Source organism: Orbicella franksi, chromosome 4 (assembly GCF_964199315.1).
Source record: "Orbicella franksi chromosome 4, jaOrbFran1.1, whole genome shotgun sequence".
Lineage (NCBI taxonomy): Eukaryota > Metazoa > Cnidaria > Anthozoa > Scleractinia > Merulinidae > Orbicella > Orbicella franksi.
Window position 1 is genome coordinate 12,902,301 of NC_138148.1, and position 25,839 is coordinate 12,928,139.

Consider the following 25,839-nt stretch of genomic DNA (forward strand, 5'->3'; position numbering starts at 1 on the left):
AGATTCTGGACCTGTTCGATGATCCAATCCATGAGGGGGAAGAGAGCAAAGGGCGGCGTTACATTCGATGGCGCTCCATCAGAGGTCTGGAAAAAGACCTAACAAGAACCTTCATGGAAAAAATTCGAGGAAATGTTGACACATTGTTCTACCTGAGGCATGTTTTCTCGTATCAGCTGCACAACATTGAAGATGGAACGGTCATTCTGTACTACACAAACCACGGCTCACCTTGGATAAACAGACTGGCAGAGGCAGAAGAATGGCTGAGTGAAGAAGAGACGAAACGCCTGGACCATGACAAAATCGAAAGACTGTCAACAAAGTGGGAGTTTGTAAGCTTTTTTAATGTTGACCTGAAGGTTGTGATTGACCGTCAGCCGTTGTTGGGCGCAGGCTCTTTGCCGGACTGGCTGCGCAACCTTTTCCATGGCGGGGCGATGGCGGCTTTGGATACGTATAAAGACAACTAGTGCCTTTGGCGTTGTATCGCTGTGCACCGAGGAGCGCGTGTCGATCGAAGTACAAAAGCAGCCCACGGTCTAGCCAAGAGTTTCTTCAAACTCAAAACTATGCCGACCGACTGCCCAAAAACGTCTCCGGATGAACTAGACAAAGTTGAAAGGCATCTGAATCAGGGTACAGCTTTACCGGACTGGCTCGGCATCCGGGTGTATGAGCCCGAGAGGGGGGCTGGAGAAGTGGTATGGCACCTTAGGCGAAACCCAGCAGCTAGTTTGAAGAACATCCTGACAATCGGTATCTACGAAGGGCACGCGTTCGTCATCAAAGAAATTGCCAGGTTGGCCAAAAATTATCCATGCACTCATAGCAGAGAGAGATTCACGCAAGTTTGCCATCTCCAACGGCATTTCCAAACCTGCAGTGCAGGAAAAACGGTAATCGATTGTCCGGGTGAAAGGGTCGAAGCCCCGCATTCATCTTTCGAGAAATCTTTCTATCCAAAACCCAACGCTTCCAAAGAATCGTTTCTGTGGCTTGAACGAGAAGCCAAGTGGCGGAAAATCCACATTCACCACGCAATGTGCGGGCATGATGGCAAGCGTTGGATTGAGCGCGCGCCTGTCGACGGGTACAACCCCGCAACGAAGACTGTATTTCAATACCACGGCTGCCACTGGCACGGGTGTCGAAAATGTTATCCGCAAGATCGCGACAAAAGCATTTACCGCAACAACCAAACGCGCGAAGATATGTACCAAGCCACAATGAAACGCACAAGAGTCCTGCAAGAGGCCGGCTACCAAGTTATCGAGGCATGGGCGTGCGAAGTTGGGAAAATCGTCGCTGATCCGCCACGAGCCGAAACAAAAAGCTACCCGCACGCGATCTTGTACGATTTCAAGGCGTATGGCGATAATAATCTGACGCGCTCCCGATAGAAAACGCGCACGTGCCAATTTCGCTGAGCGTTGGCGACACCCTTGAAAGAGAGCCCACCCACATCTGTGAAAGAGACCCCGCGGAGTTGGTCTGCAAGTTTATGGAAGAGCTGGAGAGACGCGGAAAAAACATCCGGGCCCAGGTACGAGCGGATTTTGTGCCAGAAGACGTGTACCTGCTTCCAAAAGCGCAGCGGCAAAAAAATCGAAGAATGGTGCAACCAGGTTCCTGTCGTCGCCTTCAACTCAGGAAGTTACGATCTGAATTTGATCAAAAACCACTTCGCCGGCCGCCTTGCTGAAACATCGCCCAAAGTCAGAGTGGCAAAAAACGGGAACAAAACCATGTTCTTGCTCACTTGGGGATTCCGTTTCCTTGATATCATCAACTACCTTGAGCCGGGGACGAGCTACGAGAAATGGGTGAAAGCCTACGAATGCAAGACAGTGAAATCGTGGTTTCCGTACGAATGGTTTGACACCCCCGAAAAGCTTGATTTCCCTGGGCTCCCAAAATACGAGGAGTGGTGTTCGAAGCTAAAGGGCGGATACGTTCTCACGCGGGATGAATGGGAGGGGTGCCAGCGATTGTTCAAAGAAAAGGGCATGCGCACCTTCTCAGACTGGGTGCGTTACTACAACAATCTCGATGTGGCTCCCGGCCTTGAGGTTCTGAAAAAGATGAGAAACTTCTGCACCGAGAAGGGAATCGACATTCTGAAAGACGCTGTCAGCATCCCAGGCGTAAGTTTACATTACTTGCTCCGGGGAGCGGTTGAGCGTGGCGCGGAGCTTTACAGCCCGGGCGAAGAAGCGTATGAGATGCTGAAAGAAGCTGTTGTCGGGGGCCCGAGCCTAGTTTTCACAAGGTACAGCGAAGTTGATGTTACAGAGATAAGGTCTCATCGAATATCAGAACCGCGTATTTGCAAAAAAAATCCTTGGTTATGACGCCAACGCCCTCTATCTTTCGACCATGCTCAGAGAAATGCCTTTCGGGAAGGAAAGGGACGTGCACTACAGCGGCGAGTTCCAAGCGGAGGCGGCTCCTGCACGAACGCACAGGCTCAAACAAAGAAGCTGGTTTGGATTTGCCGAGGTCGACATCGAGATTCCAGAGCGCTTGCATCCAAAGTTTGAGGAGATGTGTCCCTTCTTTTACAACAAAAAGGTGCCTGTCGAAGCTGCGCCGAAACATATGGCAGACTACTTAACTCGAACCGGCAGAAAGCGCGGAGACGGAAAAAACGTGTGGGGGCGCTGTCTGCAGAACGGTTGTTGGTGTACGCCCCTCTGCTGCTGTGGTACGTGAACCACGGGGCGGTAGTCACAAAGGTTTACAGAACAATCGACTACCAACCGGCCAAGACTTTTCCCTGGTTCGTGGAGCAGGTGACGGAGGCGCGCCGGACAGGAGACGTGGACAAAAGCAAGGCGCTGCTCGCTGAAGTGTTCAAACTGTTGGGAAACAGCGCGTACAGGAAGCTCATTGAAGCTTTGGAGCGGCAAACAAACGTCATTTACACCAAAGACGAGAAGATAGTCGACAGAGCCTTGCGAAGCGCATATTACTCTGATCTTAACGAGATCGGGCAGGCGTATGAGTTGGAAAGCCGGAAGCCCCGGATCACAATCAGGCGGCCGTTTCAAGTTGGAATCGCTGTCTATCAGCTGGCAAAGCTGCGGATGTTGGAATTCTATTACGACTTTCTCGACAAATATTTCGACAGAAGAGATTTTGAGCTGATCCAGATGGACACGGACAGTAACTACATGGCTATCTCTGCAAAGCGGCTTGAGGTCATTGTTCGGCCGGATCTGAAGCAAGAATTCGAGGCACAAAAAAATCAGTGGCTGGCTTGGGACAAGTGGAGCGGTCGGACCCCAGGCCACTTCAAGCTTGAGTGCGAGGGCAGCCGGATGATCGCGCTCTGCTCGAAGTGTTATTTCGTCGACGAAGCAGAGGGCGAAAAAAAGAAGTTTAGCACGAAGGGGGTGACGAAGAAGCAGAACGAGATCACGTGGCAGCGTTTTAGGCAGCGTTGGAAGGCAGCAAAGATATGGCAACCAACAGAGGTTTCAGCATGCGGGACGGGCAGATGGTCACTTACGAGCAGAAGAAGCTGGGGCTGAGCGCTTATTACGACAAGCGGTGGGTGCTGCCCGATGGGATACACACGAACCAATCGAATTTCACATCTAGTTCACGTCAGACGGAGGAAGAGTAGTGTTTGGAGGGAGCACGAGCAGTTCTTCACGCACGAAGCCGCGCTTGGGACCGTCGCGCAAATAGTAGAGAACTGGTTGATCCGGTTTGGTAAAAGATCTTTCAATTCTGTAAACCTTCAAAGACCAGATTGGGTCTGTGGCTCTTTTTACACCGCCTTCAAACTCTCCGGGTTGGTAGAGATAACGAACTTGGACAAGAGAGGGGAGTATTTTTCGTTTTTCCCAACAGGCGTTGAATAAGATGTCGATGGCCTTGCATAAACAGCTTTTTCTTTGATGGCAACGGCGGGTTTCTTGCCGATAAGGCTTGTTACCTCGTTGTTCAAAGCCGAAACAACTTCAGGAAGTCTTTTCAGCCAGGCAGTGGACCGCCGGCCCTCAGGGAGTCGCATTTCCACGGCGTACTGGTGCCCGAACAAGCGCTCAGCCAGGGTGCGGTTGAAACGTTTAACAATGGCCTGGTCACGGTGAATGTCAACGCGCCCGCGCCGGATATATGTTTTGTGCTTTTCCATCTCTTGCGTGACAGCGCCCATGAATTCGCGCCCGGGGTCAACCTGCAGCATTTGAGGCCATTTCAGAGGCGCGCGCTTGTAAATCTTCTGAAAGGCCTGGGCGACCTCATCAGAATTTTTCGAAGTCAGGGGTTCGGCTTCTTTGTAGCGGCTGGCCACGTCGACAACGGTCAGCGCGTATTTGAAAACTTTGCGCCCGCCGGGCAGTTTGTCGTGCGGCAGAAAAAGAAGGTTCGCCTGGTGGACCGAGTTGGATGTGGGAACGTCGAATTTCGGCCGGGGAATTCGCCTCGGCGCGGGTAGGAATATCTGCCAGAGCGCTTGCTTGATCAGCCACTTTTTTGCGGTTTCTTCAGGTACCTTGACGGCTTCGGCTAATTTTTTTTATCGCGGCGATACCTTTCCAGTAGTCCCCGGGGCCGTAATATATCTTTGCGAGTTTGGCGTCCATAGCGTTACTATAAGGAGCAGTAAAAAAAGTTTAAAGGAACTGGAAGGCTGCGTAGCCCAGAGCGAGAGCCCCGGCGCCCACGAACATGAGTTCACCATTTTTTCTGCTGCTCGCTCGGCTGATAGAAATCTGAGAACTTGGGCTCTTTGGGGGGTATCATTTGTTCGTCAGGATGCGCCCGGTTGTAGAGTTTGAAGGCATAGTCAGTGTTGGTGAAGTTCTCCTTGGCCTCCGCCTTTATTTGCGTGTTGGTCGCAATCCAGTCGAGAAGATGGGTGCGGTCGCGCGTGTATTTGGCGTAAGCCGCTTGGTACGCCTCGAGAGCTTTGTCATGGCTCTTTTTTTCTTCAAGTGCAGCTTTGTCGCCCCCACCAGGCGCCCTCGCCAGATAATTGCCACCAATAAAAGCCGTGGCGTTCAACACAGCCCCGCCAACCATAATCGCGATGCTTGCCATGGTTATATATATCGGAAGCTTTTTTCAAATCATTAATTTCAGACGCTGGTGGGGGTGGGAAAGATTTTTTGGTCGTCGAGGTTCTTCTTGTCTTCCGCACGCATTCGCGCGTTGGTCGCAATCCAGTCGAGAAGTTTTTTGGGTTCGGTCTTGTTTTTTTCTCGAGCCTTTAGATACGCCTCGACGTCTTGATCGTAGCTCTTTTCTTTTTCTCTCGTGGATCTCAAAACAGCCTCGTCAACATAATCCCTTATGCTTACAATAGCCATGGTGCAATATAAGAGATTTTTTTTTTCCTCAAAGCATTAATTTCAGACGCTGGTGGGAAGGATTTTTTGGTCCTCGAGGTACTCTTTGAGCGCGATGCTGCCCGCCACGACGGAGGTGAACTTCACGTAATTCATCGCGCTGCTGCTGGGATCAGAAGTGAAATTCTCTTTTACAACCTTTTTTGCGGCCCAGCCGATGCCAGCGGCTAAGCCAGTGATAGTAGCGGCGTCAATAACGGTCTTGACAAGCTTATTGTTTTTTTCGGACATGATGCGTTAGATATAAGGAAAAAAAACCTTTTCGTTTATGTCGTTCCATAACAGCGCAATACCAAAAATTGCGGCTGAAGAGATGAGAATCGGGAACGTCAACCTTAAGCATGTTGATATACTTTACACTCGAAAGTTTAAATAAATGTTTTTAAACCTTTTGGTTTTGTCGCGCGAGCAGGTTCTGTCTCAGCACGCGCGGGCTCAGGCGCGGGCTCAGGCGCGGGCTCAGACGTTTTTTTGTCGAACGCGGCCTTGAGCTCCTCCCGTTTGTAATAAATCCCGACAAGTGAAACGACTACGCTGCCAACAGCAAGCCACTGGGTAATGCTGAGGCCGATATTTTTTTTCTCTCCACCTTCTGAAGTCACGGCTGCTTCAGGAGCAGCTGTGATGGCTTTTGCCTTGTTTTCCGCGAGATAAGCCTCTGCTGCTTTCTTCTGTTGTTCCCGTGCCAGCCACGTTCTTTCAGCAACCATTCTTCCAGCGGCCACATGCCTCGGATTTTTTACGCGCCGCGTTGTCGTTGTTGCAGTCGGAGTTGTCGCTTGCTGTGTGACATCGAATGGAGGTGCGTTCTCGGCTTGCTGTGTGACATCGGTCTCTTCGGCTTGTTCGGTAGACATTCTGAAACAAGGCTACATGCTTAGTAAATATAATAATGCTGAGCGATAACTATGCGGTCGTTCTGCAATCACTCAGCGGGCGTTAAGGATTGCTGTTGAGGAATTTCTTCCAATTTCTGTTCGGCCTTTCTCTCCAAATGCGAGTTACAATCAATATGTTTCGTGGTGATCAGTACCGCGTTGGCCGCAGCAAGAAGCCGGCCGCACTTCAAAGCAAGGTTGCCGACCAGATTGGAGAGCTCTTTGTTTATGATGTAGTCGTTTCTGATCTCTTTTTGGTAAGCGTCCACGTCTTTGATTTTAAGTTTCATTCCGACCGCCTTGGATGCAAGAAAAATAAAGCTGTCGATCAGGCTTTCTGTTGTCTTTGAGCCCACGTACGTCTCGTAGCGTTTGGTGTATTTCTCGACATCTTTGTCGCTCAGGCGCTTCACCTGCTCGTGGGTTAACTGCACTCCGATGGCGTCTTTAGCTTTTCCTGTAGATACCGGCACGGCCAGCTGCTCACGAAGAGCAGGAATGTCAGGTCCGGGGGCGGTTGGCACAATACCACCAGCTGGCCCACTCGACAGATCGGCTTCCAGCTCGGCTTTCACTATTTTTAAAACATCTTCTGTCACGACGTTCTCTTCTCCAACCATTGTGCAAAAATATATACAGCTTTCATTTTTTTTTATTCAAAATAACTTTACCCCGTAGGGGTGGCGAGGCGAGAACACAAGATAAGAGAACTTTCGCTCTTTTAGCTTTGAAACCAGACCTTTGTACTAATCCTGAGAGAGTTCGCCAGCGTAATCATCGAAGATGGCTTTCGTTGTCTTGGCAGAGGGGGTGTAAAAGAGAACGATCGCCGCCACGTTCTCCCGGAAGGAAGTTGTTATGCCGGTCATCTTCTGGGTCAGCACCCAAGCGCTTATGCCCATATGCCGAGCAGAAAAAGCGAGATTCACCAGCTCGCCAGTGCGTCCTTTCACGTCTTTGGAGGCCACGCAGTCATCGAGTATTATGAGCGTGTTTGTGCCCTCGAAAACCCATCGTACTAGCTTCAACCACTTTTCCATGTCTTGCTGCTCGCACATTATTACTTGCATGCTTGGGTCATTTTCACCAATCCGGTAGTAGGTCCTGTTGTGCGCGAATGTGGGGCAGATGAGAACGATGTAGTCGAACTTTTCGCGGAAAGGGCCGTAGACCTGGTCAACCGCGGACCTCGATTTGCCTGAATTTGTCGGCCCCACGATGAGAACGTTGAAGGGAATCTTGCCCGGGTCCATGCTCCTATTCAATACAGCACAGAAACTGTCTGTCCATAATGTTGAACTGGGCGTCGGAGATGACGAATATGTGGCACTCCACGTTGCCTGAGCCTTCACCTTTCCGATCAATTTGCAGTTGGATGCCTGAATGACTGTTCACGAGGCGCGTGCCGCTACCGTGCAACAGCCGATCCGTCATGGAGCGCATATCAATCACAAGCCCGAACTTATCGGCGGTGTAAAACTTTGTCATATCCATGTGGTCGGTTCCATTTTTTTCTTTCGAAAACATGCGCTCGCCTCTCTCCACATGTCAATGTCTTCGATTCCGTCGTTGTAAAGCATGTTGGGCGAGCCGTTGACCGTGACGCTGACTTTCGTGAGATCGAGGAAGATGAATTTTTCTGAATCTCTGGCGCCGTCAGCATGCGGCTCTATGAACAGGAGGAGGAGGGCTTTGAGCGACCTTATTTGGCCGTTGAATTCAATGTTGAGAAACGTGTCAGTATCTTTTTTGAAATTTACCTTCGTGTAATGCTGCAAGTAGTCGTAAGCGAACTCTTTGCCGCTGGTGTAAACGCTGACTGCCTCGTCTGCCAAAGTCTTGCTGCCGATCATTTCGTACTCGAGCTTGATGTTTTTCAGCTTGTATTTCAGCTGGGTTGAATCGGAACCTCTGACCACATCTTCAGCTTTAGCAAGTGTTATAATGAACTGGAGGTCGTTGTAAAGGGCCATGGGGTAGAAAACGCCATTGTCAGTTATCAGCTGATTGTCCAGCCTGACCCGGTACCTGCTTCCGAATACCCCGTTTAGCGCGTTTTCGGCATCGACGCCCGAGGTTTTCTTGTCTCCCGCGCCTGAGCGGATCTTGCATAGATCCTCGCTCTGAATCCCTTCGAGAATCATGCCGTCTCGTTCTTCCTGCGAAAGAAAAAGGTCTTCGAAAGTTTTGTATTGGCTGTATTTGACCGTGTCTTGCAGGGTGGTGCCTTCAAACTTCACTCGCAACCTTTCAACGAGAGCCCGCGTGACGTTCTGGACAAGGAAGTTGTTGGCGTGCCCTCCAGAAAGGTCGATTTCAAAGACAAGCACTCGCGATCCCGGCACCAGAACGATTCGATTGACCGCGCACTTGGCCCTCAAGGCTTGAAATGTCTTTTTATTGTACGTTGGGCGAAGATTCTCTTGCACCGACATTGTATAATACACCGGCGATTTTTCCTAATTTAAAATAAGATAACTGAAATACAATACTGCTATGGCGGAAGGCGGCGTTGAATTTGGTCACGAAGACCCGGACCTTGACAATCAGCTTGACCACGATGATGGCGAAAAAGACGTTGACAGAACCCATCCTTTTCAACCAGGTGCGGCGTCCACTCCCTACCAACCTGGCGACCCCTACCATGGGGGTGAACAAACGAAAATGCATACTATGCAGCACGAGCAGTCCGGTCTGCCTGACACTTCTTATCAGGAAGAAGAAGAAGAAGAAGAAGAAGAAGAAGAAGTAGAAGAAACCTCTTTTTTTGAAAGAACACCTTCAATCAGTGCTCTTCAAAAAGAAAGTTATTTGCGGCAAAAACTCAAAAAAGCTGTAGATACGATAAAAGGCAAATTCCCTAAAGCAAACTTTGAAAAAATCAGAATTAGAAGAGGCACTGGAAAAAATGTGGGAAAAATTATTGCTTTGGAGCCAAATAAGGGTCAGTAAAAGATTCTAAAAGTGGATGAGTCAGGCTTAATGAAAAGTTTTTTAGACAACTTCAAAGATGACCTTGGGCCGAGTGCTGAAGAAATTATAGCTGAAGACCGTGATACTAACAGAGAAACCCGCCAAAGTTTAAGAGAGGCGGAGATCCAACTACAACAGGCGGAAACACTCTCTTCGCAAAGAGAAGAAGAAAAGAAAGAAGTGGAAGTCCTGAGACGTAAAATCGAGCAAACTAATGCTCAGATTGATGCCATTCAGGATGAAAAAGGTTCGAATCTTGAAAGTGAAGTAGAGCTGCGTAGGCTGCAACAACAGAAAAAGAACTATCAAACCGAACTTGAGAAAAAAATAAAAAAGAATTGGACTAGCTTTTAAAACAAACAAGAAACAGAGAAAAAGAACCAGCCAAGGTTGACAGACTCAGGGCCAGCCTCGCAGCAAAAGAAAGTGAAACAAACGCCATGGAAGAAAGGCTAAACCAAACAAAACCGTTGGACGACCTGAAAGAGCAGGAAAGCGAGCTGCAGCGCCAAAAAGAGGAAGACCAGGCGATCATCCAAGATGAGAATGCCTCGCCCTCCGACAAAGAAGCCGCAGAAGGCAGAGTGGCAGAAATAAGCGAGGAGCTCGCGCGTTTGCAAACTCAGATTGCGGAAAGGGAAAGGGGGCGGCCTCTCTTGGAAAGGGTCAAAGAGATTTTCAAAAAATATGGCGTGACGGTCACTGCTATTCTTCTCGCTGCGGGGGTCACAATAGGGGTTGTCGTCGGTTCAATCACAAACGCTTTGAAAGCCACCGGCAAAGCTTTGGGGAAAGGCCTGAAAGATATTGGCGCGAAACTTGGTTCTCTGCTGCCCGGGCTGATTGGATCGATCGTGAGCTTCCTGTTCAAAGCCGCCGGCCAAGTCGTCGGATTTCCGGCAGAGCACACCTGGCTGCTTATTCTCGCCGCGGTGGCGTTTTTGTTCGAAAAATATTTTAAGAAGCAGCGGTAGCTTACCGCCAAACCATGAACAGCAAAGCCGATAAGCCAACTACACCGACAATTACCGACGATTTGTTTATTTCATGTTGCGGTGTTTTATCTGGAGCCTTGGGCTCTATTTTTTGCGCCGTTGGCTGTGCTTGCTGAGTTTCGGACGAAGCTGATTTTTTTGATTCGGCTGTTGCGGCTTTGTGAATCGGGTTGGAAGGATGGCTGTTGGGAGGGTTAATTTTTGACGGGCCACCTGCCATTAGTTTGAGCGCAGCCTTTTTTGTCTCCGGGTTTACCTCGTTGTAGACCCCTAGTTTCATCCCAGAGACCGCCTGTTTCAGCTTGTTGTTGTAACCGATTGTGCTTTCGGTGTTGATTATCATTTGCGCGGGCATAAGCCAGGCCATGGGGGCTACAGCAAGATTGAGCTTAACCTTCGCTTGGTCCACCGCGAGCTGGTACCTTTGCACGCTCTTTGCCAGGTCGGGCTGTCTGATCGCGTCTTTCATCAGCACCAGGAGCTCGCTTTGGGCTTCTTTTGCTCGGCCGCCAGAACCCAGAATGCTACTTCTCACGTTCACCTGGCGCCCAGGATGCAGTAAACAAAGGCTTCGATTGCCTGGTTGATTCGCGCCAATCCCACCTGCGTCAAACCAGATGATGTGTTTGGCGCGAACCAGTCTGATTGGGTGTAAGAAGCGGCACCCGGCTCGTAATAAATCAGGTTTCCTTGATTAGCTTTTCCTCCTTCATCGCTGAATTTGTTAAATCCTCCCGGGTATAGAGTACCAGTTTTCATCACGCCCTGCGCATTTATGTAAACGCTTCCAAGACCGTGGTTTGGCCCGTGCGTGAAGCGAAAATCGCTCGAGGGGTCTATTCCGAACTCGTTGCGTAGCTTTTTGTACGAAGCAACGTCATAATGATTATTCATTTGGTTGAAAGGCGGATCTCCGGGCAACGCGCTCATGCTCTGAATTCCTCCTAGCTGGTACAAAATGCGCCTTACGGTGAAGTACACGTGGAAGGTGTAAATAGCTCTTATCTGCGGGGGGAGATTTATCCCGTTGTCAAAGATTTCACGTGAAATTCCACACCCTTGTGTCGCGCAGAAAACCGCGAAGTTCAGCTGTTGCGGCCAATGTTTCATGTCAGGCCCTCCTAACCAGTGTTTTGATTCGGCTCCAGAAGTGTGCCTGAGTTTGGTTTTTGAAATATTTCTCGGAATTTTGTCGTGAAATATTGGTCAGGCGTGACGTAGATTTTGATTTCGGCGTTGAATATTTTCTTCAAGCTTGGCGCTTTGCCGTCGAAAGGTTCCGCAGGGATTGCCAAAGAAACTTTTGAACCAAGTGGCGACAATTGATGAGGAAAACCCCCGCTGTCTCCCAAACCAAGCGTTTGTTTCATTTCCGCACTCCAATACCGCCTGTCTGAGCCGAAGACGCTTTGAAACGAGCCTTCGCTTTCTTTGAAAAACACCTCTGCGGCTGCATTGTTTTTCTCGTCGATGTTTTCTTGTGAAACGAACCGGCTTTTGTCCGCTTTTGGAAAGTGGTTTAAAAAATTTGTCCACGCCTTTTCCTTGGCAGCTGCCGCTTTTTTTACAAACTCAGGATCTTTCAACAAATTCGCCATCTTATTTGGACACAATTTTGTTTGTTAAATATAAAATGGTTGTTCTCACTATTGTCACACAAGAGAACGGAGAGACTATCTATTTTCAAGACCCGTTACCGAAAGTACATTTCATGAAACTCCTTTCTTGTAGTTTTTTCAACAGCTGGGACACTTTGAAAAAAGAAGGTTCAGCCACCTTGGGAGACAAAGACAAAGATAGAGCTTTGTCAGTTAGTGAAATGCTCCCAGGGCATTACAGTTTAGAAAGAATTGCAAAAGAAATAGCCGGTCTGTTCGACAAATATAGCTATAAACAGTTGGAAACAGCGATAAATCAACTTGTTGGCCAGCTTGTAATCAGAAATTTGGGGCAAAAACCGATAGAACTTGATCGTGATTTAGCCGGTTTGCTTGGTATTGGGCGAAAGTTGATGCCTTTAACTATAACATTCGTAAAAAGGCTTACATATTCAACGACATATTTTATTCATTGTGATTTGCTCGACAAAGAACGGAACCTGTTCAATGGCAAAAGGACAAATGTCTTAGCCCTGTTTGATGTGAAAGGCAAGCCTTTTGAAAAGGTAAGCTACCTTTCTTCTCCGGAACAGCCCTTGCGGCACTGCTCTACAGCCGACTTTATAAATAGCATCACTAATTCCGTCAAAGATGAAAAAGGCGAACTCTTTGATTTCAAGAGCTTCCCGCTTCTTTTTGAATTAGGGTTAAATTAAATTTCTTTATATACACAATGTCTTCAGCAAATGTGTTACCAAGCGCGCCGCCTTCCGAGCATATCTATCCATTACTGACGGCGCCTTCTGAAGATTTCCGCTTGCAAAAAATAAACGAGATTTCCAACACTTTGGACCGTGAGGTCGGCCACTATCGCCTCCTTGCTAAAAGATACAAACGGGCAAGAAAATTCGTTAATTGGAGTGCTGCCGGCTCCAGTGTTCTCTCAGTAGCGTTTTCCAGCCCAAGTTTTGACTCCGCTCTGTCTGTGGTTGGCCTGCCGGCAACGGTTCCTTTAGGCGGCGCTGGGGGGTGTTTCGCCCTCGTTTCTTCGGGACTGATAATCGCCAGCAAAAAACTTGATTTGAAAATTAAAAAACATCAAGAGATTACCACGCTGGTCGTTGCCAAGCGGGATACAATCAACAGATTGCTCTCCAAAGCTTTGAATAACAACGAGGTGTCTTCCCATGAGTTTGACACCATCCTTTCCGAGTTTCAACAGTATAGCTCACTGAAGGAACAAGTCCGAGCGAAGATGCTTCGCCAACCGTCAAAGAGAAAGCTTGCTGATGTTGATGTCCAGAAACTTGAGAAGGACATCCGCGGCAGACTTGAAGCTGAACTGATAAAAAAAATAACAGACCCCTCCCCCACTTCGAACTGACTTTTAGAAACAGCCTGTTTTATTTGCATATTATAAAAAAAACATGATTGTCTGCTCCCACTTGGTTGCGTTTGTCGCCCATGAATATTTCACGCCTGAGTGGCAAAAAAATGCGCGTGATATTACGCGCGAGGTCGTTGCTGCTATGCTTGATGGCGATGAGGTTTTTTACTAGGAAACACCCGCCTTTTTTCGCTAACGCTCCCTGCCAGAAAGGAACCACTCGTGCCAATCATAGGTCCAGGAGCATACTTTTAAAGATTTCTTGTACTCTGGGCTGTTTTCTATGAGAGGTATTAACTCCATCGGCGAGCTTAGCGATGCTTTATGAAGAGTTCCCTCCCTCTCGAAACAGGGGAAACAACAACCCTCGAAATAGCAGTTCGGATAATCGAAGCAAATTATCATTGGTACAATCTGCCGCACGAATTGGCAGAAAGGCAGTTTTGAAATATGATCGTGTACCTTGCCTCAGCCCGCTCGCTGGCAAATCTTTATGGCGACATAATTCTTGTAAATTATCTCACGAAGCTCTGGAGGGAGGTTTTGGATTGCATAGGAAAGTTGACACTTGCTTGTTCCTCGAACCATTGCCGCTGTTCGGGCGGTATAACAGCGGGGTCGTTTCTATCTAATTGGAATCCCGCCACTTCTCTCCCTTCCCCTTAGTAGTATATAGGGGATTAGACAAATACTGTTTCGCAGAGGGACGCACCATTTCCCCGTTTTGAAACCCCCAGGTTTAACCGAAGCGAGCTTGCGAGCTTCGGTATTACACCTGGGGGTTTCAAAACGGGGAAATGCTTCTCCCTCTGCGAAACGGTATTTGTCTAATCCCCTATATACTACTGGAATAATAAATAAATAATTTCCGTAGTTTTAACGGTCACACCTCAATGACTAGCCAGAAGCAAGGTAATCCTGTTCTGGCCCTCTCCTTGTCACACAACGTCGAGAGGGAGGGTCCCTCTCTCTCGGCTCTCTTCCGACGTTTCGTGACAGAAAAAGGGCCAGAATTGGACTAGAAGCAAGGGAAAAAAAATTGACGCGCGCAAGAATATCACCAATGTTGCACACACGCAATTTGCTTAATTACGTTTGGCCACCTTGTTGCAACATCCAACATCTTACAGGATACTTGTGTTTTCGAATTATTTCTTGTTAATTTATTTGAACTGAAAAGCTTGTTAAGCCAGGGTCGAAGAAAGGCTCGTCAACTGAATGAGGCAGTAGTTGGTGGTATAAAACGATCCACAAGACTACATGATAAAGCATGATAAAGAGTAGGTAGCACTAACTTTTTCAGAAGTGTAAACCACAACGTAGGTTAAAGATACACCACAATATTGGCTACAAAAAATGCTTCATGCTTCAGTGCTAAATAGCAATGAAAACCAACCGTGGCGTCTCAAATTTGGTTTGTAAACAAGGCAATTTTTATCAGGAGTTTTCTCTCATCCCCACCCCAGCGTTATCAATGCAATTCAACTCCTTTCTCTTCCTTTCTCGCCCTGCAAGTTGATCATGAAACTGATACTGACGTCTCTTTTTCCACCCCGATCAATGAGCTGAATGCAAAGGTAGGCTTTTTGTACTGGACGAAGCTTCAAAGGAAAGCAAACTGATAGCTGAATATCGCATAATTTGAAAAAGCGATTGAAGATTGAGTTCTGGAGAAAGCTCCATCATCTTCTACAGATTTGACGCATCTTCCAAGTCCGTCACGTACTCGCTGCATAGTAGCACCGTGGATTGCAGTGTAAAGCTCTAGTACGCGTTGTTATTTGAGAAAGCTGAACCGTGCGTTTTAGCCGTCCCGAATATCCTTGCTCCTGCAGATTTGAATTGCTTCTGGGAGGAGTTATCTGAACGTAAAGGGAATCTAAGAGCAACTGGTGGGAAAATACTTTGAACGCTTCAAACAATCCGTCACTTACCCCGAAGCTGCATAAATTACTTGACCTTCGCCACAGATTGTCATTTCCAAGGTTGTAGCATCGGCCAAGTGTATCATGCGTGACACAAAACAGGGAGAGTTAGGGAGCGATTAAGTTTGGTTCTACTCGTGTTTTTTCGCTATTACAGGCAAATTCTAAGCTAAATATTATTTCTAAAGCGTTTCAAACGTTAAAGACATTAACAGGCTTTGATTGTCCTGTCTCAAGCCAACAAAAGATTTTTACCTATTCTAGCGTGTTGCGTTACAGTGCAAATTTCAAAGGGGCTGAATTGCAATTTTCTCGATTTTGGATCGGCGTTCATGCAAAATTGCTGGTAGATCCCACAAAAATGAATCCGTAAGCCTAAAATTCATCGACTGAACTGTCTTTTGCTAGAATATCAGACAATTTGAAGCACTACTGGTCAGCGTTTTTCCTCGCTGAATTTGCATAACTTTTGAGTTTTGTTTTAATTAGAAAAGTATGTCTACTTAATCGGGGCTCAGTTCGGCCAGAAAGCACACGAAATAAAAATAATCACTATCTCTTGATTAAGGAAGAATCAATGTATACATTTAAAGTTGAGAACGTTTCACAGCGATGTAAACGACTGTGTAGCAAGAAGCTGAAAAGTGTAAAATTTCGGATTATCGCGAAGTGAAATCTAAGCTTTCGGTGCGATAACCGTTTTTCGTGAATTTCTGCCGTTATATTGGATATTTCAAAAAACTAACTTGATTTCCTTCAGTTACTTACCTAGGCCTTCAAACTGGCAAATTATGAGCAAAATCGATTTTTCGACCGTGGCTACGATTTCTTTGATTGTTAGTGGCAATTACTCTTAAAACTTTCTTTTACTCTAAATTGTGTATTGAAGCGTGCAGACGTACGACTTAAAGACGATTTTAAATTGACTCGTTTTGCTTTCGAGGTTCGTCAGAAATTTGAAGCCGTTCCGCGTGAATAGAAATCGTTCCTGAGCCCGTCAGACACACAGTAGAGATGTAATAAATATCTTACTAACCTCGTTTTCTCGGTCCGTAGTGTAAGTTACGGATCCTCGCTTCGCGTTTGGGCCATAAATCGAAGGGAAAAAACTCGGTCCGTAACTTAACTTAACGTAACTTAACTCGGCTAGCAAGAGGTATAGTAGACAAAGAAAGATGTATTAGACAACATAATTTTTATCGAACTACATTATGTTAGTTGCATTTATTTCGCCAGTTAAGTTCTCCAAAATTGTTTTTGCGGTGTGAAATTTCGCGCAAACTCTCACAACTTCAAAAAACTCAATTGAATAACTTACAATGACATTCCTTGCCATTTTAAAGCGAACAGAGATAAACTTGCGTTGACTAATCGTCGTTGGAAGTGTAAAAAGGCAAAAGATTTACGATTATCGCTAGCTTTTAGGAGCAAAATTTAGGGGCGGCAATCGCTACAGTGGGGAAAAAAATCCGCCTCGTGAGCCGTATCGTAAAAAGCTTGACCGGTCAAGAGCGCTTGTTTAGCCAATCCAATTCGAAGATTTAGGATTCCGGCCCACTCAGATGCTTAAGAAAAAAATAAGCTCGGATATTTGTCCGCGGTCATATAAAGTGCTTCAAAGAGAGTTTTACCCCGTTGTCATAGGCTCGCTCCTTGTTTAAAATCAAGTCTTGGAAAGTTCTGGAAACTGTGCCAGGCACCTTAAATTGTTCACTTTTTCAGCTCATCCTAGCATAATATTGCCAGCTACCACTGTGCAAACGCTTCCTGGCTACAGAATGATGTTTCCCGTAATTGGAACTCCTCCCATGCAAACAGTAATAATGCAAAATGATGCGATATTGGGAGACATGAAGTCTGTCTCATTATACGAAGAAGGAAATTATAGCTGTGTGGCCAAAGGCCTTTACGGATCTGACCGCAAGAATTTCACCGTAACTTTTAAAGGTAAGGCATTCAATATTTCTTGGCAAAAACTAGCTACTTATTACGTGGATATCAATAAAATATAAATGGAGCACTTTCAGTAGACAAAGTATTTAATTTCTTGTTTTTGCAGGCTTCGTTGGATGTTTTGATTTTAATTTGGTTATAGTAATACATTAAATAATGATAAATAATCAACTTTATTTATTGAGGGTAGCACACAACAGTTATCACTGAAAACGCTAGTGACCCTCATATGAATATTTCAATAACGAAAAGATGACGTGTTAAACATTAAAAAATATAGAAAGATTCTCAAATATGCAACGATAACATAAAAACCTAACGAACCATATTTATAGCTAGTTGTTATGAGTTATGGTTATAGTTTTTATATTTGGCAATAAAGGGTTAGTTATTGTTATTATTTTCACTTCTAAATACATATGGGGTTTGTATTAAAGATATACGATTCATCGTTAATGTCTGCAGCAAATGAAATTACAAAATTGCTAGGAAGACTACCGAAAATGTTGTTGGAGGAATTACGAGGTCATGGGAGGATTGAGAACTTTTTGAATAATTTACGGCTGTTTTCGTCGTAAGCGCCCTACCTTTAGAAAAAAAAGGTCCGCAAAGTGTACATGTGTCTGGTGCTTGGTGATGGCCAATAGAGTTATCTGGAGATGTTAATTAATATTACATCAGTATTAAGACGGATTCCGCTCAAAATTCGAGCAATCAGTGCAAAAATTACTTACTAAAACTCTGCTCAAAGCACAGTAACTTTTTGGATGCTATTTCAAACATCTCACTATAATTCATTTCTGTAACTGACCTCGCAATTTTAATTTTATTACTAATAGTCCTCTAGTAGCGTAGCCAGTTAAAAATGCAGGATTCGCATAAGTCCACTAGTTGAGTGATAATAAAGCTCGTTAATAGAATTCTATTAGTGTACTAATGCAAATGCTGCAATCTGATTGGCTGAGCTACTCGCTCATATACTATCAGCCATTAGAGTGCAGTGGCCGTCGATTGTCCACAAAGCGCGACGTTTTCATCGTTTTTCCGAAGTTTTGGAAGAAAGTTTAGATGTAAATGGATAGGTAAATTTCTAAAAAGATTAAAAGAAGGAAACTAGCGGTTTCTTGACTTCAAAAACTTGAAAATATTGAAAAACGGGTGCGCGCGCGTAAACAGCTGCAAATTTATCAAGGGTTATTCATTGCGTGTGATTTAGTTAAAGCGTAAAGTTCAATAATGCGTAGGAAAATAATCACAAACCGTTATTTGGTTTTTGAATGAAGAACGTAGTTCTCATGTAGACTCCAATGAAACAACATGAGCTGGAACTAAAAATATAGCAAGATTTAATTTTTGTGCACACTTAGGTAGCCGGAGGGGAGGTTACTGGTGAAACACTGTTACACGTGTTGCCACACATTTCAGTTGAATGTTCCATGATTAATCTGCAAAGTAATGAATACAAACTATTTATATATGTGTAATATTTCTTGATAATTAATTGCTTTTATTATATTGCTAGCTCCGTGAGCGGGCAAGATGGAGCTATATTGCCCGCTCGGGACTACCCGCCGTGTCACGCAAGAAAAATTTCTCCGAAAGCCATATAGTAAATCCTTTATTGACCAAGCTTGTTCGATCAAAATGGCTGGATATTGGATTTTGGGAGTTTATGGACCTCGACTCCGTCTCGGTCCATAAACACGTAGAAAAAGAACTTGGCCAATATCCAGCCATCTTGACCTCACACTTGGTCAATAACCCATACATATTAAATACGTTCGTTACATATCCACACAAATCCTTACTTATTAGTTGTTTCTCACATAACGACACCCAACGCAATGGACTAGAGATACCTGTAATACTGTGCAAAGGAGAAACAAAATATTCGTAATTAGATTTTGAAATTAAGTGGTTATTGCTTGGGAAATTACACATATTCAAACTTGGTGGAAACCTGAAATACCACACGACCCACCCAATAACTTGCAATGTAATCAATGGAAATATTCTGACTCTGTGTTTCTTACTTAAAGGCTGTGGACATAAGTGTTTTCATGAAAGGTCTAATTATGGAAATGAACTTTATTGTCTTAATGTAACATCAGAAAAGGATATTCTAAATTGCATTACCACGATGACGGAAAAAATGTAAGTCTATTACACAAACCATGACTTGATACATTCATTTATTTATATACTCAGTCATTGTTTCTTGGTCTTTCCGATGTTTTTTTTGTTTTGTTTTTTTTTTGATAAGAGGTGTACAGTTGTCAGCAGATATGATACTACGCTTGACAAACATAAATTTAAGCGAGAGGAATTTCCCTGTTTGAGTTCACTCGTTTAATATTTTTTTCTCTCTTTTTTTTTTTTTTTTTTTTTTTTGTTTGTTTAATAATGCACCTCGACCGTTTGAACGTTGCAATCATCTTTAGCTGTAAAGTGTACGTTTTGTCCGGCAAATATTTCGAAATTATTTTTTTGGATACATGGCGTCCTCTGCTGAGGGAATTGCCAGAAAACTACAGCGAAGTTTTAGAAAACGATATACCCAGTCGCTCCCCATCCTCTGCAAAAAATAAAATAGAAATGAAATATGATCTGTAACGAATTTGAACCAATGACCCCAAAACAGTAAACAAATACTACACACGGCTCCAGCGTCCCATCAAGTAAGCGTCGCATGAAGACATGATGCAATTATTAACTGTTAAACAATTATGCATACAGACGCGTTACTAAACTGTTAATTACTCAGCTATAAAATATCCAATCCAAACACAAAATAGCTGTATCAAAGTCGACGATACAAAGATAACGTTGCTAAATTTTAGATCAATAGCCTCAATACTCTTGCCGCACAAATTATTTATTTGATTACAGAGGATGTATTGGAACGTTATTAAAGAGAATCTATGGGCACGTTCCAAATAATTGCTACTTTCTCAACTAAGCTATACGAATTATTTAGATTCTAAATTTTTTATATCTTTTATTTTATATCTTGTTTGCGTAATAATAATAATATACCAGCAGCAATTTCTGTATTCTAATTGGCCAAGAACATGTAAATCAATCTCAAATCAGTGCAATTTCATCAGTGCTGTGAAATGAAATTGAATGCAAAAAGGTGAAATTGAAATAATTGACAACTCCGACAGAATGGAGGACGAACAAACAAAAATTAAGCAATGATTGGAACTCTTTGCCTGATTTTAATACAAAGAGTTTATAACAAAACAAAGTACAAAGCTCGGCAAAAATTACTAAACTATTTATCGCGTGCTGTGTAAGATGAGAAATATACACAAAAGCTATGAGCACAAAAACATAGACTTGAGCTTGAAGTGAAATATGCAGGAGCCGGTCACGACGGCATTACAAAATCCCAGTTAAAAAAGTAAATGTTAAAATTCTTTAGTACTACGATGCAAAACGCTAAGAAAGACCCAACAAGACCCATCTACTTTTGAAGACGAAAGATGCAAGCATTCTACTTTTACGAAAGAACAAACACGTAGGGGCCAAACCACCCCGCTAATGTTTCATGAAGGCTATATTTGCTTGGTTTATATATTTCTGAAAAAAGTTTGGCAGATGAGCTTTCTTTGTTGCCCAGTTGATTTTAATTTGGAAGTTGTGACAAAATGTCAGATTATGACGTCATAATTGATGAAGTCACCGAAACGTGCTATAATTTTTTGTAAAATCTGATTTAAAGATTGTCATTGGAAAGGCCTTGACTTGAGGATTAAAATGCGGGAAACCGTTTTTTGCTATGATGATTATTTTTTGAGATATGGTAAATTAAATATTTTTTTGTTGTCCCCCACGGAATTTGCTTAACCATACTGTCCTTCTTAAGTTAGTCTCTCTGGTTTATTTTTTTCAGTTTTATTCTAGGAAGGCTAATAATCTAAAAGAATAGAAAGCTTGATGTTGTAAAAAATCGTATGGTTTTAGAAATTTGATTTTCGGCTTTGTTAGGATGGTATTAACAGTAAAAAAAACGGGTGACGTCACAGGTTATGACGTAACAAAACTAATTTTAACTCAATAACACTAGAGGGATAATTTTTTATCTCGATTTTCTTCTTTATTTTTCCTTTAGTCATCTGGCAAATCACATGTGCAAAATAGCTGCATTTGCTGGAACAAAATTACGGCTCCAATTTGGGGATTTTTCTCAAGGGGGACCCCATATTGTGCAGAGTTATTTGTCATATTTAAAAATGTCATATTCCATTCAATTTTTGTGATATGGACAACATTTTTTCAGGTTTCAACTCCCCTTGATGAGCTCTTTCGAACACATTGTTAAAAAATATGCATATTAAAAACTTCAAAAGTGGCAAAAAACATGACGTCATCACTGTGACGTCACAACTTTGATATCTACTGACATTTTTTCACATAAATATAATTGGCAATAGGTCTCCTGCTTATCTGCCACGTTTGGTGTAGAAAGAGTCAATACTTTTTAAGTAATGCGAAATAATGTGAAATACCCAAGAACTGACGAAACATTCGAGGGGTGGTTTGGCCCCGACGTGAAAGTTTAGATTTTAGGTAGGTAAGATAGTTCACCAACAAAACGAGACAAAAGCTTTAACAGTCAAATATAACCTGTACAACGTCAGAAACCAGGAGAAGCGGATAAATGTCCTTCAGTGCTAAGAAAATCCGTTTCTTGGTTAATTTAGCTTCGTTCCCCGGTATTTTGGTTAAAGCTACTTGTGTTTGGTTGAAGAGTTTCTTCTCGACGAAGATAAGCTTAAACACGTTGCAGAGTGCTTCAACCACTCCAAAAACAGTTGGCAAGAAAGCCGCATCAAAACCCAGGGAGTTTTTCCGTTATTGGTGGTCAAGTTCAAGTCAACTGTGAATAAAGACTGCTTTTTACAGTTAAAAGAAACTGCTCAGGCTTTATACATGACTTGAAGAGGGTGAATGAAAGTTTACGCCTGAATTAACAAGTCAAATTTTCATCCAGTAAGGTTGAAGTAGCCTCACGCCTCCATTTGTCACCTGTATATTTTTAACAAATATAAATCAAATGGTTTTTCTCGCGCAATTTTGAATAAATAAGCAGTCGTAATTTTTCAAAGGCTACAAATCTTTTGTAGTCTTAGAAAACCCTATTTGTGCCTTTTTATTCCAAATTGCACTCGAAATCATTTGATAACCTACACTAATCGATTAATTTACTTTTGCAGGGATTTGTCCTCAAATAAAATCGCTTTTCTACCAGATTATGACAGAGTGTTTGTTAACCTCACAAATACGGAATACCTGTAATGCGCCGATCAATTTGAAGCTTCAACATCACCCCGAACAACCCACGGGCATTTGACTGTCTTCTGTGCTAGGGAGTTAGGGAATTTGACAAAAAAGGCCTTCCCGGAGGTGAGGAATTTGAGCCTTGCCTGGATTATTCACTAATCTGGTGACAGATTAGTGAATAATCTGTAGGTTGCACTGTTTTCCAGAATTAATTCTAGTCTTTTGGCTAATGAGAAGACAGATGGTGACTACAATGTATAATAATAAATATAATTCATTCGAAGGCATTACAATCAGTTGCAAAACGCGTCCAGCATCATACTTTTTTCACACCATGGAATGACGCTCGAGAGTGAAAAACCCAACAACGGCGCCAAAAACTAATTCGCGACTTTTCTAAATCCGGCACTTAGACAGAGCATTTGAACGCAGTTTTGGCCAAGGTTTCGGGAATTTGAACGAGCCAATCTTCAGAAGTTCAAATCCTCGGGGGGTTGCCCGGAGGAATGTTGAAGCTTCGAATTGATCGACGCATAAGTGAAAAGTTATTCCATACTGTCAGGAAACGTTGGACTGGCTTTAACCTGTTTGAATCTGTGTAATTTAGGGTGTAATTCATCATCTTACCGCAAACTGGATTGACACCGGCTGAGCTGTGATATATTAGTAATGATACGAACCGCTAAAATTGACCAGTCACGAATAAGTTTCGACAAATGAGTTTTGAAAAACACTTAGCTCAGGGGAAGAAGTTGTCTTTTTATTTTCATCTTCAACTGATAATTCAAGAAATCGATTTTCAAAATTTAAATAAATGCCTTACTTTTGGGCACGCATTTACCGAGAATACACGCGCGGACGCTGGGATCTATCAGAACGTTACTTCCCGCCTAAAATCTTCAACTTTTTCAATACCTAAAGTACTAGTTGCAACCCTGATACGATCCATATCCATCAGAATGTTACTTTTAGTTACCTTCAATTCAATTTCTTCTCGGTATAAAAGGTGACTGCAAACTAGAACTACAAACAGTTTGACAGGTAGCCCTATCTGGATGCATGTGTAGTTTATATTAAGTTATTCAATGAATTGTTTTGCAGGAATTTGCCTTCCAACGTAATTGCAGTGCGCCATAAGGAATTGTTTTTTAATTTGATAAATTTGAGAAGACTGTAAGAGACTATAAGCAAATTACATAATATAAACTACAGGCGATTTTAAGGCGGCACTGCCACACTATATTTGCGTCCTCTTGGAAGAAAATAATACGAGAAAATATTTTTTTCCCAACTAGGCGTCAATATAATGTTGTAATGCCGTCTTAAAATCAAATTCGGCTTTGTCTCGCGTTCCTTGAGAATGATAAGCACAAAGAAAAGTGACACTTCTTTCGATTAATTTATATAATTCTTGTACGATCAAAGTTTTGCCATGGCTACCAGGACGCCGACAATTATGTTTTCTACTTTTCTGCGAGTAACTTGAATATTTCGATTTTTAAGCCGTAAATTCCTTTCAAAACCTTAACACAGTCATTCATTGTTTCTGAGGGGAGTTCTCCAACGTATCGAGCAACGAAAAAGCCGAAGAATTATTTTAAAGTAAATTTATCGTTATTCAAACTGGTAAGTTTAATTAATCTGATCAAATTTACCAAGCAAGTCGAAGCACGAGAAAAAGTTATATACTCAGAAGACATGGGATAAATTACTGATACAAAAAAGGCTCTCTGAGAATTCTAGCTGTTCTCGCTTCTGGCGGCCTATTTTATAATTGTTCTCATTTTGCTACAGATCGTTGTCTAACAACGCTATATCATTTTTACCGAATGGAGTGTTTTCAACTCTTAAAAGTCTGACAGACCTGTAAGTACGAAAAAAGCATACAAGAGCTATTTAACATTTATTCCACGCGCGCGCGTTTGATGTTTGATGATAGATCGCCAACGAGGCTGGCAGCGCCAAGTTGGCTGCAATAACCGAATAACCATTTAATTAAAAAATCTCCTAAACTATAGGAAACTAAAATAAAATAAAAATCAAAGGTTCCTTCGAGCTACCTCATTGTATGTGGTAATTATTCTATGAAGTGCTGTCCTTTGCCTCTTTTGGAACTAAGAAGTGTTGCATTTGTTAGGTGTTAAGTTGAAAAGTGCATCATGTTAATAAGCAGCCATTAGTTGAGCATGTTTATAGAAATAAGGTCTTCATCTAATATTTATATAACATTTTGACAGGAAACATTGGTAATCCTTTTAGTGTCTTTTTCTCTGTCTGGATTGTGAACATCAGCAGTGCAAATATTGTTTTGACAATTTGTGAAGATTTCATTAGTTTGCACATCAGCACTGGATGTGTTAGGGTTTTGAACAAACTCGCCCCACTCTTCATGGGTTGCGAAGTTATGCCATCTACCCATGCATTTTGCACTTTTATGACTTCAGTTTTAAATAATTCACTAGTGTCTACAAGATATTTGGCTGCATTTAATACTTTCTTAGGTCTGACAATCTGAAACTGATAGTGATGCTTGTAACCAAGTCGCCTTTTAAGTTTTATTGGAATGGTCTGTGATTTGCTTCTTGGCCTTGGGAGACAATGAACAGTCGAATTTACATCACTTGGCACATTGACAATGTTTGCATGAATACACAATTGACCACACCTGGATAGTTCACGGATTTGCATAAAAGGTATACGAGGTGCTATTAGTCGCTCTTCTAGTGACGTGAAATTCAATACATTAGGCTTATAAGGAAAACCCATCTTATTGGCTTTAGAACAGATGGGTAACCTGCCTTGTTTTAGACCTTATTTATTGCAAGGTAGACAATTGCTTTTTCAGACTTTTTTTAGACTTTTTTTTTTTATTGCAAGTCATGCAGATCCATTCAGTGTCGTTGACACTTTTAAAACCAGTAAGACAGGACTCAACAATGTCTAGTGAACATGCCCTATATTTGTTTGGATCACATCTCACTACAGAGCACGTGAACCACAATTGGTCACAACAAGTGCATACATATTCTGGGCCACATGCAATGTTTTTGTAAAACAAATTTATCGTAGAAATTGCATCGTACTTGTTTTCTTGTGGCTGCAACTCATGACTGCTACATGTTAGTAGCGATGCACCTGCCAGAACCTCAGCCTTTTGTCTTTTTCTTACCGACTGTTTGGTTATTTGCCTTATGTGCTGCGGGTTGTCTGATTTTCGTTTTCTGAAGGAGCGCTGCTCAATTTCTCTGGGTTCAATTTTGTTCTTTTAGCAGCCTGGTGTTTCTTGTTCGTAGATGTTTTGCTATTAATGTTGCAGCCTTGTACTCGTTTTTGATTCTCATTTATTCTAAAGTTATCATCAGCTCTTCTGTCTTTCATGTATTCTCTCATGTATTTTCTTCTGTAAGGTTTACGTTTTTCACTGTTATCAACTGGTTTGTTTTCATTTGCACTTCTTTGTTTGTTTGCTGTTGTCTCT